Here is an 11,811-nt window from a genome sequence, read left to right on the forward strand (position 1 = left end):
TATCTGAGTAACACACTGTAGTCTAGAATCTGGCCTCAGGATCCTAATTTTGTCAGTATATATTAAATGACCTTTCCTAGGTGCTGATTCACTTTAGTAGAACTTTCTGAGATTGGTAGATAAAACTAGAATGACACCTGTGGATTTCAGGGAGAGACTGCACACCAAGATCATCCTCACTGCAGCTGCTTCTGCCTGATATGCTTCCCCACTCCCCCTCCTGCCCAGAAATCTTGGCACAGTTGGCTCCTTCTCATTGTTTCTGTCTCAGCTTGATGGCTCAAGACACTGTTTCATCTGTAGAGACTACACCAAACCAAGGTATAATGTCTCAAACACAATAAAAGATACTTTTCTTTTGCTCATTTAACAGGCAAAGAAGTCAGTGGAAACACTGGTCTGTGGAGTCATTCAGAGATTCAGGACGACAATGATCCTTCTCATTTCAGACACAGTTTTCAAAGTCTTTGTGAAACTTGTCATCCTTCAGCCAGGAAGAAAGGGAAAAAAGATGAAGGAGCATGTGCAGGGGGGTTTGTATGAGTGAAATCTGAAAGTGGGCACATCACTTGCACCCTCAGTGCATTACTTAGAATTCATGCCTAATTTCACAGAAGGCTTGGAAATGTATCCAAGCTGTGGGCCAAGAAAAAAAAATGAACATTGATTGTTAGCAGCTCCTGCCATTACAGTTGTGTTCCAAAGGGCACCATTTTTACCTAGACTGTGTTATAAATGTTGCCTCTGGAGTTGTGTTACATGGTGGCTCTGTTCTCTATTTCTGGCACATACAACAGTGAGCAGTGATAGCAGGTCATAGCAGGTGATTATTGTGATGTGGATCAGAAAGTCTCAAATTGACATGGTTTGCATCTGCTTTCTTTGGACGCAGGATTTCAGGGGAAGCCACATTGTATACAGTGGTTTCTTTGGGTGTGGGCAGTTACTTGAGATGTTAATGAAAGCAAGATAAAATGGTCATAATGTTTCCATCCTTGCAAGAGGTAAATTCTTGTCCCCAAATCTGGGTAGGTTGAGTCCCTGAGTCAGGACACCCTTTTAAGCATAAAAGATTGGGGTAAGGACTGTCAGATGTTCCTACCAGTACCTTTATTTTGTGCTCAGTTTAGCGCTCAGTCAGGTTGTGAGAACTGTGCTTTGGGAGACCAGGCAAAACTCTTGACTCTGCAAAGTATGTGTTTTGATCCAGTGTGTGTTAATTAATTTTTAAATTTTAATGGCAAAAATAAGTTTATTTGGGAATAACAGAATTGCAATTTGGGAACTGAATGTAGGCAAGTCGCTCAGGGTGCAATAATTTATATAGTTGGATTCTTAGTTTGATCCATCAAGAGGGTCTTACCCAACCCAAGTGAGACCCATAGTTAGTGATGATGTCACACTTTATCATTCATAAATGCAAGTGCTCGTAAAATATGCCATTTGATCCTCACAACAGTACTGGAAGATAAGATAGGGCCCCTATCTCAGAGAAATGTGACTTGCCTCAGTTCACACAGGAAACGGACACCACTGAGATCATCTCTCACCTGTATCTTCCACCATCTGCCCTGGCTCCTTAACCACGACATAAAGTCAGGCTCTAGTCACCCCTTGTCTTATTGAAACAACAACAACAGACTCACCCCTTCCTCCTGCTCTCTCCTTCAACTTCTAACCAGCTCAAGATTTCTTGCCTTCTCTCGGTGTCTGAACTTCTCTAATAGGATTTCCCTGCTTTATAAAAATGAAAGAGAATATGTATTCAATATATATGATAAAATAAATGTGCATACACATGTGTATATAAATTTAAGAAAAATAATAATAAACAGTCCATTTATTCCATTTAAAAACTATGAGCAGTGTGATACTGTGATTTATAATAAAAGATATATGTATTTGGTCTTGTCCCTGTTTCTGGCACAGAGCTCCTTAAACAATTGGAATTTCTTAATTGTTGAGAGCTATTAAGGTGTCCTTTGTTATTTTAGTTATGTTAGTAAGGTATCTTTTGGAAAGCACCTAAGGAAGGGAGTTGTTGCCAGAGGAACCAACCACATTATTAAAGGATTGGATTTTCAGGTTCCAGACTCCTGACCTCCAGGGAGGGGAAAAGCGTCTGGAGGTCGAATAATTGCTAATGGCCAGTGATCTAACCAATATGTTTATGTAATGAAGACTATGAAAACCTAAAAGAAGGGTTCCAAGAGCTTCTGGGTCCACATGTGGAAGTTTCAAAGAGTGATAGACCCAGACAGCATGGAAGATCCACACCCTTTCCCCCACACCTGCCGTCTATATCTCTTCCATCTGGCTGTTCCTGAATTTTATCCTTTTATACTAAATCGGTAAGCTAGTAAGTAAAATACTTCTCAGAGTTCTGTTAGCCATTCTTGAAAATTCGTCAAACTCAAGGAGAAGGGTTGGGAGAAATAATTGGAACTTCCAATTTATAGCCGGTTGTTTAGAAGCACAGGTGATAACTCAGACTTGTGATTGGCATCTGAAGTGGGGGTTGGGAAACAGTCTTGTAGAACTGAACCAGTAACCTGTGGGATCTATCTCTGGGTGGACAGTGTCAGAGCTGAGTGGAGTTGTAGGGCACCTGGCTGGTGTCAGAGAATTGCCTGGTGATGTGGGGACCCCCTAAACACACATACACAGGAATTAGTGACCAGAATCTATTTTAAACAGGAAAAATAGTACTCTGATCAGTGTAAGAAATGTATGGTCAGTTAGGAAAAAAAACAAAATAGGTAGAGAAGCAGCATGGGAAGGAACATCAGTCAGAGAAGAAGAAAGGAGAGAAAAGATTGCATTCACAGTATTATGATAAAGGGGGATAAGCTACAGGTGGAAGAAACTGAAACATATTATGCTGATGTTAAAAACATTTTTAAAAAAATCTAGGTTGTCCAGATTCAAAAATTAGACTCTACCTCTACCAGCTCAAGTTGGGATTGGAGATAACTGGACTAAGGACATTTCTGACATTTTACATGTGGCCAAAAGTCTCAACCAAAATCTCATTTGGACAAGTTCCTTCAAGTATTGTTGAGTAAAAAATGTCCACATGAATGCAGTGATTCCAAAGCTTAAAAATGGATATTCCCAATAATACCAAAATCCCAGTAGGAAAACTTGAAAAACAAGCATATCATTAACCAACACTCTATCCCATCTGTAAATCCTGTTTTTTAAACCAAAATAAATAAGTATGGTGAAAAAGTAATAGACAAAATAAGAAAGAAAAAAAAAAAAGAAAGAAAGAAAGAAAGAAAGAAAGAAAGAAAGAAAGAAAGAAAGAAAGAAAGAAAGAAAGAAAGAGGCTTAAATATTGGGAGGAGTCAGAATTGTCATTGTTTTGTAGGTAATTTACAGGAAACCCAAGCCGATAATGGAAAGTTGTTTCATTTATGAAAAGGGTCCAGTAGAGTGGCCAGTTACAAAATAATTGTACAAAAAATGAGTAGCTTTTGTTTAGGTCAGCAATAAACCTTAAATAATCTCATTCTCAATAGCAAAAAAATAAAAAAATTCTAGAATTAAATTTAAGGAAGAAATGTCCAGGATACACAAAAAATATGACCACATGTTATTAAGTGACATGAAAGATTTCACTCCTCTGAGAGAGATTATATTTCTGGATGAGAAGATATGATATTGCTGGTCTACCTTAATTGCTATGCTTAATGTAATTCTTGGAAATCTAATATATTTTAAGGGGTTGACAAAATAGCCAAGAATATTTCAAAATAAAAAGAGTGGCTCAACTTCCAGCGGCGGAGTGCAGCTGCGGCCAGGTGCGAATGGGCCTCGGTAGGGTCTGCAGGTTCGAGTCCCAAAACGGGGATGAGCTTCTTTGATCTCTTTCAGGGCTTTTTTTAGCCTTTCTGGACCTCAGAGCCACAGAGATCCCTTTTTGGAGGGATGACTCCAGATGAAGATGAGGACGATGAGGAAGAGGAGGAAGAAGCAGCCCCGTGAAGCCATGGGAGCTCGAGGTCTGAGGTCCCCAGGCCCCGGAGGAATTTGGCTTTGGCTTCACCTTCACTCCAGGAGGGATGCGTTTCCATGATAACTTTGGCTTTGATGACCTGATTCGTGATTTTAATAATATCTTCAGCGAGATGGAGGCCTGGACCTTGCCTTCCCACCCTTCTGAACTTCCAGGTCCTGGTCCTGAATCAGAGACACCTGGTGAGAGACAACGGGAGGGACAGACACTTTGGGACTCAATGGTTAAGTATCCAGATAGTCACCAGCCCAGGATCTTTGGGGGGGTCTTGGAGAGTGATACAAGAAGTGAATCCTCCAAACCAGCACCAGACTGGGGCTCCCAGAGACCTTTTGGTCTGTTTGATGATATGTGGCTTGTGACCCCCCGTTCTAGAGCCAGAGAAGACAATGATCTTGATTCGCAGGTTTCCCAGGAAGGCCTCGGCCCAGTTCTGCAGCCCCAGCCCAAATCCTATTTCAAGAGCATCACGGTGACTAAGATCTCTAAGCCAGATGGGACAGTAGAGGAGCGCCGGACTGTTGTGGATAGTGAGGGCTGGACAGAGACCACAGTAACCCATCAAGAAGCAGATGGCAGTCCTAGAGATGATCCAGAATCACCAACACCTCCAGCCCTGGATGATGCCTATTCCATCCTGGATTTATTTCTAAGACATTGGTTCCGGTCCCGGTAGCCTTGTTAACCCTCAGAGGCCTTCAGATTCTTTCCACCCTTCGCTCACTGTCAGTGGGCTTAGCTTCTCCTGCCACCTCAGGGTCTTGGGTGTATGGAACAGTGAGTTGGGGGTATGTCAGTATGTGACTCACCCAAACTGACCAATAAAACCTTTATTTATGCTAAAAAAATAATAAAAAGAACGAACAAAAATGCACTAAGAGAAATGAAAATATATTGCATAAGTACAAGTAAGAGGAAGTAGCAGCAGGTCAGTTAGGATTAGGAGCTTCGTGTGTGATTATCTTATAAAACTTTACAGGTTATCTATAGTGATGGAGCAATTACTAAAAAATAATATGATTACTATTTCATTTCTCAAAACATGGTCAATTTCACATGGCCTTAAAGTTTCAGTATAAAGAGTTCTAAGGATTTATCTCAAAGGAGCAATCCAAGATGTGGGCTGAAATTTATCTACATGTATGATCCATGGAGCATTTTTTTTTTTAGAACAGAAAAACACCAATTGACTCCAGCATTCAGATGCAGATTAAAAAATTATAGGAAAAAAATCTACGGGATGGAATACTATACAGCCATTTAAAAATGTATTATGTTGTGTGTGTGTGTATGTATTTTTTTTTAAAGATTTTTATTTATTTGAGAGAGAGCACACACAAGGAGAGGGAGAGGGAGAAGCAGAGTCCCCACTGAGCAGGGGGCTGGAAGCTGGAAGCAGGGCTTGACCCCAGGACTCCCAGGATCATGACCTGAGCTGAAGGCAGATGCTTAACCCTGACCCACCCAGGGGCCCCTCTTCCCTCCTTTCTTTTGCCCTCAAATGTTAGTTCCTGTCCTCCCTCCCCCAGCTCAGATCCACATTCTTTCAGGTTCATATGGACAACAGAGAGACTGAGCATCAATGACTCCTCCAGCATTGTCATTTTGCATTTTTAAGTGGAAAAAATTTCAACATGCAGATGCAGAATCTAAGTTACCTATGGGGATGCACATTAGTTGTGCGCATCCAGAGGAGTGTTAAGCCTTGGTGGAATCAGTGAAGCTATGTAGAGAGTTGGTCTTGATTTTTTTTTTTTCTTGTTCAGATTAAAGACGCCTGGCAGGAGATGATTTGAAGGTCAGAATTATACCACCAGATCTTTGTGACTCTTGGACCAGTTCTTCCGACACTTGAACGTTACACACAGATCACATGGGGGGTTTGCTAAAAGGCAGATTCTGAGTCAGGAGGTCTGTGGTGAGGCCGGAGAGTGTGCATTTCTAAAACGCTCCCCCGTGAGGCTGGTCCACTTTGCGTAGGGATGGCTTAGACAATTCTGCTCTCTCTTTTTCAGCTTGCTTCTAACTGGTTTTTGTTTTTACCATGATCCCATGAAAAACAATCATCTTTTTGTGTTCATTTCCTTTCTTCTGGGGTCTGACCTGCTTGCTCTGTGTTCCTGGGAATGAGTCCTACCTGGGCTTTGAGTCAAGCGTGGGGTTAATGCCTCCTGCATGCCAAGAGCAAATAGAGAATAAAAAATGCATGGAAAAAAGAATATTTTTTATCCTAGGCAAATACTTCAGTCAGATAAAACAGAAAATATCTTTATGAAACTATTAATAAATCCCCAAGACATCTCAAATTAAACAATGGCAAGAAATGTTATGTTTGTAGAAATACATAAAATTCATTTGAGGTCAGGACGTTTTATGGTGTCAGCCAATAAAGCAGATGGGAGATTCCACTCCTTTGAATGGGCCTGGGATAAAGCTGTCAGTTGGTGGAGCCAGGAGATTGGGAGTCCTGTTCTGGCCCAGGTAACTGAGGGATGGTGCGGCAGTCACCCTCGGCCGGCCATCGGTCCGATCACTAGGACACACCGTGGAGTGGACGACATGCTGTAATGTGAGAGGCCCAGGGAGCAACAAATTACTGCAAGCGGCTCAGAGAGTGGGGCTCTCCAGACCTATGAGCGAGGGGAGTTGCATTGGTTAGCGAAACGCCAGCTGCTGTAAGCAACAGACCCCAAATTGTCCAGTGGTTCAAACACAGTAGACGTTTATCGTCACTCCCATGACCGTTCAGGGTGGTGGTTCCTAGTTGGTGGGAAGCTCCCTTCTACATGGTGGAGGCACCAGGATCATTCCATCTTGGCATCTCAGCATAGCCCACGCTGCAGAGAAAGAGAGCAGAGAGGAGGCATATCTCTTAATGATTATTATTATTATTACTATTATTATTATTATTTGGTCGCAGATGTGGGCACATGAGCAGCCCTCACTTTGTAGCACTGAGAACCCAGCCAGGGGGCCACATTCATTGCAAGAGAGCTTTAGGGAAATAAGGCCAAGCTGGAGGCTAGAGGAAGAGGAGGCTGGTGCCCGGTGAACATCTTTGTCACAACTGATACTTATTTGGGCACAAAGCGGTGATGGCCTGAGCCCCCAACCCAACAACCCAGACTGAAATAGAAAGCCCCAAGTGGAGGCAGCCTTACGTTCCGCTTGGTAAAACTGTAATGTTCAACCAGCTGGATGGCTGGGACGGTGGTGGGGATGTTACCGGAATAATTCTGGGGCAGGTACGTCTTTAGATTTGGTTCTCCCAATCATTTCTTTGCCCCAAGAGATTTTTCCTGCAGTGAATGAGAATCCCCTATTGCATGGTGATGAGGCCTCAGGCACCTAGATATTGGAACTCATTTCCTTAAAAAGGATCCACTACGAAAGTCAGAAGCAGAGGAGTGAAAACCCACTGTGTCTTAGTGTTCTGTGGCATATGGGGTCCCGAGAGAGGTGACAGGGACTTGTCAGGAGGGGAAGGGCCCCATGTGGCTGCAGCTCCCGGGCTGGTTGCTGTCGCATGCACCAGCCCCTCCAACCCCATGTGGTGTCAGTAGTAGTGTCTGCCTTGACACGAAAACCTTTGGGAGGCATTTCTGTATGTGTGGGTGCACATACAGTTCTCTTAAAAACCCCACATGTTTCCAGTCTCTTTCCTACACTCCTCCTAGTGCAGGTCCTCACTGCTGTCTAACATCACTTCTCTTATTCTCAGGCTTCACCCTCTCCTTCATTTGGCTGCTGCGTCCTGGACAGTGTTCCTGGCATGGGCTGATTTGAACCTTTAAGGTCATGCTGGCATCAGAAGATTTCACCCTGGTTTTGACTTTATCCTTCAAGCTGCCTGTATATGGTTTGTCTTTTTTCTCTCTTAACCATGGGTTTGTTTTTCCCCATTAGACCGATAAAGGTTAGAGCAGATATTAATTGTCCCTTAATTGCGCTCCCGTGTTCCCTGAGATGGCTGTGCATTTTCTCTGAGGCGCACGAATAGGACACATAACATTTAGAGAGATGTATCTGTATCCTGGAAAAAAAAATGAACCTCACTGACAGTGTTTTTCCAATCAGAAGACAAGAATTTCCAACCAAAACAAAGGGAAAACCTCTGTCTCTCGACAGGTAGATATTAAGTAAAATGAACTCACAGCTGCCAGGTTTTTACATTAAACACTTAGTTTCTGTTTAATGTTTTCTTTATCAAGATGCTCATACTTCATCAGACACACTCAGCTGTAGTCAAGAAGTTCCTCAGAACTGAGCAACGCAGGGCTCGCCTCTCTTCCAGAACCGAAGATGTTTAAACAACATTTAAACAAAACAAAACAAAACAAAAAACTTAACAAGGATTTTTAAACAGAGATTTATAGTGGTTTCATCACGGGCTCATTCCTACAGAACTCTGCCCCGGGTGGCCAGCCCGGGCTGCCAAAGCCTGTGTGGCTTGCTCTCAGGCCTGGGCCCTCTGCAGCCAGCAGCCAGCCTGTCTGAGGACGCCCCGGCACGTGCTGCCCAGAGTCCTCTGTGGTACTAGTGCCCCCATGGAACAGGCCAGAAGAGTATTTGCGGCATTAATACCAGTGTCAAGAGATGCACTCTCCCCAGATACTTGCGGGAAGAAATGGCTCCAGGGAAACCCCAAATTGCAATATCCTAGGTCCTGTCAGCCAAGGATCTTCTGCAAGGAGAGTCAAGTTTGCTAGTTATGAGGCCAAAAGACACTGTATTACAGTCTGACAGAGGCCAAGAGGTACAGGCTCACCACACAGAGTTATTGCTTGACCTCATTTAGGGTGGCTTGAGGCACCAGCATGGACCAACTCTCTCCCCTCCTTTCAGGCTGGACCCCGAGTACTAAGCTCTTTCTGGACCACAAATCTCCCCCCCTTCCAGGTTTCATCTGTCTCTCTGGGGTAGTCTAAATATTGACATAATGCTTCTCTCTCTTGACTGGGCTGCCTTTATCAGGCCTCTCTCTTTCCAGGCCCTTGCTCATAGGCTGGGCAAATTCTGCTCTGCGTCTGCTCCATTTCCTGGTGTTGGCTGGTTGACCTTCGAGTGGTCTAGTCATGCTCCATGTCTTAGCATCCTGCAGTGCTCCCTGTAAGCCACCGCCATTAGCACGCAGCCCTGTTTTCTTTGGGTTGTAATGTTCTCCTTCCTGCTTGCCTCCTTGCCATCCAAAATACATATACATTTAGGAAGAGGGTGTCTACCACAGTCCTCCACAGTCTTCAGCCATCTGATTGTTGCTTTCCTTCCAGGGCGAAGAGAGGACAGAATTTGCTTACTTCTCTGTAAATCCAAAACGAGACAAGATGCATGCACTGTAGTAGATTGGAAGCAGGTTTAACAAAGGACCTGGTTCAGTCTCTTGTCTAGCAATAAACTGTGTGCAAGATTTGCAAACAGGAGCAAATGCGAGACTGTTCAGGTTTGATTTCTGTCTCTTTGCAGAAGATCTATTAGGTGGTTTATGCATGGCACTGGTACTGAAATGAAGACAAATACTGAGCTCCACAGGAAGGGGATATTTGGAAAAATGTGATATCCACTCTTCCTGCCTTGCAAGAGCTTACATGCTGAGCTGGAAAGATGGGTCGGCATGGCCTCTGGACCAGTGCACAAGGCAGGATGCTGGGGCGGGCAGGCAGGGATGACTTCCTGAGAAGGTTGGACTTCTGCTGGATGGCTGTAGATGGGCAGAGGAGAGAGAGTAGGTGTTTTGGAAGAGGGGAGCCAGGTCTGGGAGATAAAAGCAGAGCACGGGTAGGGCCATGTGACAAAGCTGGTTGGTTGGAGGATGGAGTCAGGTGGGGCTAGGGGCTTGGGGGAGATCCAGGCAGACAGGTGAGAAGGAGCCAGATGAAGGAGGATCCTTGTTAGGAAGAAGAGCTGCTTGTCCGGGTGTCTGGAATTCTTAACAATTTTAGGGGTTCCTTGGCTTCGGGAGGAACAGTTAAGAGGAGAAAAATTCTACATCCTGGCACTTTTTCTCAGTGAGATGTCCACAGGGCATCATTGTCTTGATCAGTGTTTTATCCAGTTCCCCAAGGTGTCCCCATATTGTGTGTGTGTTTCTATGTATATTTTGCTTATATTTTCATTGGTGGTATATATTTTTGAAATTATTTCTCCTAATATCTACTCTTCATGTCAGGAAGTAATGCTTGGATTTAGTTTTATGTATATTTATCCATATTCACTGAAAGGGTATCCCTGAAATCCCTGTTATCTTTTGCTGGGGGAACTCTTGACTTGGTTTTTCAAGGAGGAAAAGTCATAATAAGAATTCATACAAGGACAGTTCATATAAGGAATCTCCCTACCAAAGGATTCCCCTTCTGAACGTGAGGTTCATTCACATGTTAGCTTTGGGAATATTATATTAAGGATGCAGAGTACTGCCCACCCACTCCTGGCCTCAAGACTTTGGGCATGCTTTTTAAGTTCTTTGCACACCTCTGTTTTCACCTGTAAAATGAGAAGATTAAGTTAGTTGGCCATTCTCTTCTTCTCTTCTCTACTCTTCTCTTCTCTTCTCTTCTTCTTCTCTTCTCTTCTTCTTTCTCTCTTCTCTTCTTTCTCTTCTCTCTCTTAATTTTAAGTAGGCTTCATACCCAGCATGAGGCTTGAACTCACAACCCTGAGATTAGGAGTCACATGCTCTACCCACTGAATGAACCAGGATTCCCTGTCCATTTTATCTTTTTTAATGCCAAAGCTCTCTGTTCTGTGGTATTTTGTAAAAACTCCAATCAAGTTGCTTTAATCCCCACCATCAAAACAAGTCCCATTTCCATCAGGCTTAGGCAGTGGCAGGGTTTGAATAGGTGTAAAGAACCATGGGAGAAATCTTTCTGAGATGAAACTCTCAGCATGTCATGTAACACCCCACTCCCAGACATTCTGCAGTGGTTTTGTTGCCTTCAACATGATCAGACTTGTCTCAGCCTCACACCTGAGCCTTAATCCATCTGTCTTTCAGAGTCTGGTCAGATCCATCTTCTTTCGACCTGCTTGCCTCCCATCATTCCATCTGACTTCACTGCACCTTACTGTATGCACAGCAGACCCAGCTGAGGCTGTGTGTTTTGTGTGTGTGTGTGTGTGTGTGTGTGTGATTTTCTATATGTTTGTTTCTTGGGTTAATCGCCCCATGTCAACTCCTCCCTTTCCAAATAGCATATGATACATGCTCGAGTGCAGATCTTATGCTGTTTAGTATTCCCTAGAATACTAGGTACCTCTCAGCCCTTCGGTAAATATACATTGATTGATTGATGGAGTTACATAACAATGGGGGCAATAAATGCAGAGAAGGACCAATAGACATTTTAAGTTCCAGAATCATCTGTCTGCTGGGTCAGGACATCTCCACATGTGGGTGATTCTATTTCAGTAAATAGTTTTTTAACAGCCGCATCAGGACAAGGAAATGTTCTGAAAAAGAGAGGGTGCCAAGCCTGGACTCTGAGGACCACCCACTGAGGCTTCGGTGGAATGGGAAGAAGACCCTGGAGAAGGATGAAACAGAACTAGGGATGAAGTCTGGACAGATGGACGGAGGACCACAAGGTGACCCAACCAGGGGCAAGAAAGAAGAGAACAGGCTGCTGTAGGTCTTGGGCAGTGAGAAGTTTACATGGATCAGTTTATACTATTGGATTAATACTGTTTGGCTTGAAAAAATAGTGTAAATAAGATGAATATAAGCCATCTGGTTGGTATATTGGTGCGAAATGAACAATAAGGAATTGGGAGACTTGTCAGAAACAATAAGA

General features: G+C 43.5%; 1 long non-coding RNA gene and 1 pseudogene across 1 annotated transcript in view; both read left to right on the forward strand.

Annotated features, from left to right (window-relative positions):
• LOC111095895 overlaps positions 1 to 1,827 on the forward strand; it is a 119,575-nt gene extending 117,748 nt beyond the window's left edge. The window contains exon 10 of the long non-coding RNA XR_005359518.1: positions 374 to 1,827. This is a non-coding gene — a long non-coding RNA (uncharacterized LOC111095895). The remainder of the gene's footprint in view (positions 1 to 373) is intronic.
• A 2,028-nt stretch (positions 1,828 to 3,855) lies between these two features.
• On the forward strand, positions 3,856 to 4,873 carry LOC100685968 (annotated as a pseudogene).
• The last annotated feature ends 6,938 nt before the right edge of the window (positions 4,874 to 11,811 follow it).

This window comes from Canis lupus, chromosome 5 (genome assembly GCF_011100685.1).
Source record: "Canis lupus familiaris isolate Mischka breed German Shepherd chromosome 5, alternate assembly UU_Cfam_GSD_1.0, whole genome shotgun sequence".
Taxonomy (NCBI): domain Eukaryota; kingdom Metazoa; phylum Chordata; class Mammalia; order Carnivora; family Canidae; genus Canis; species Canis lupus.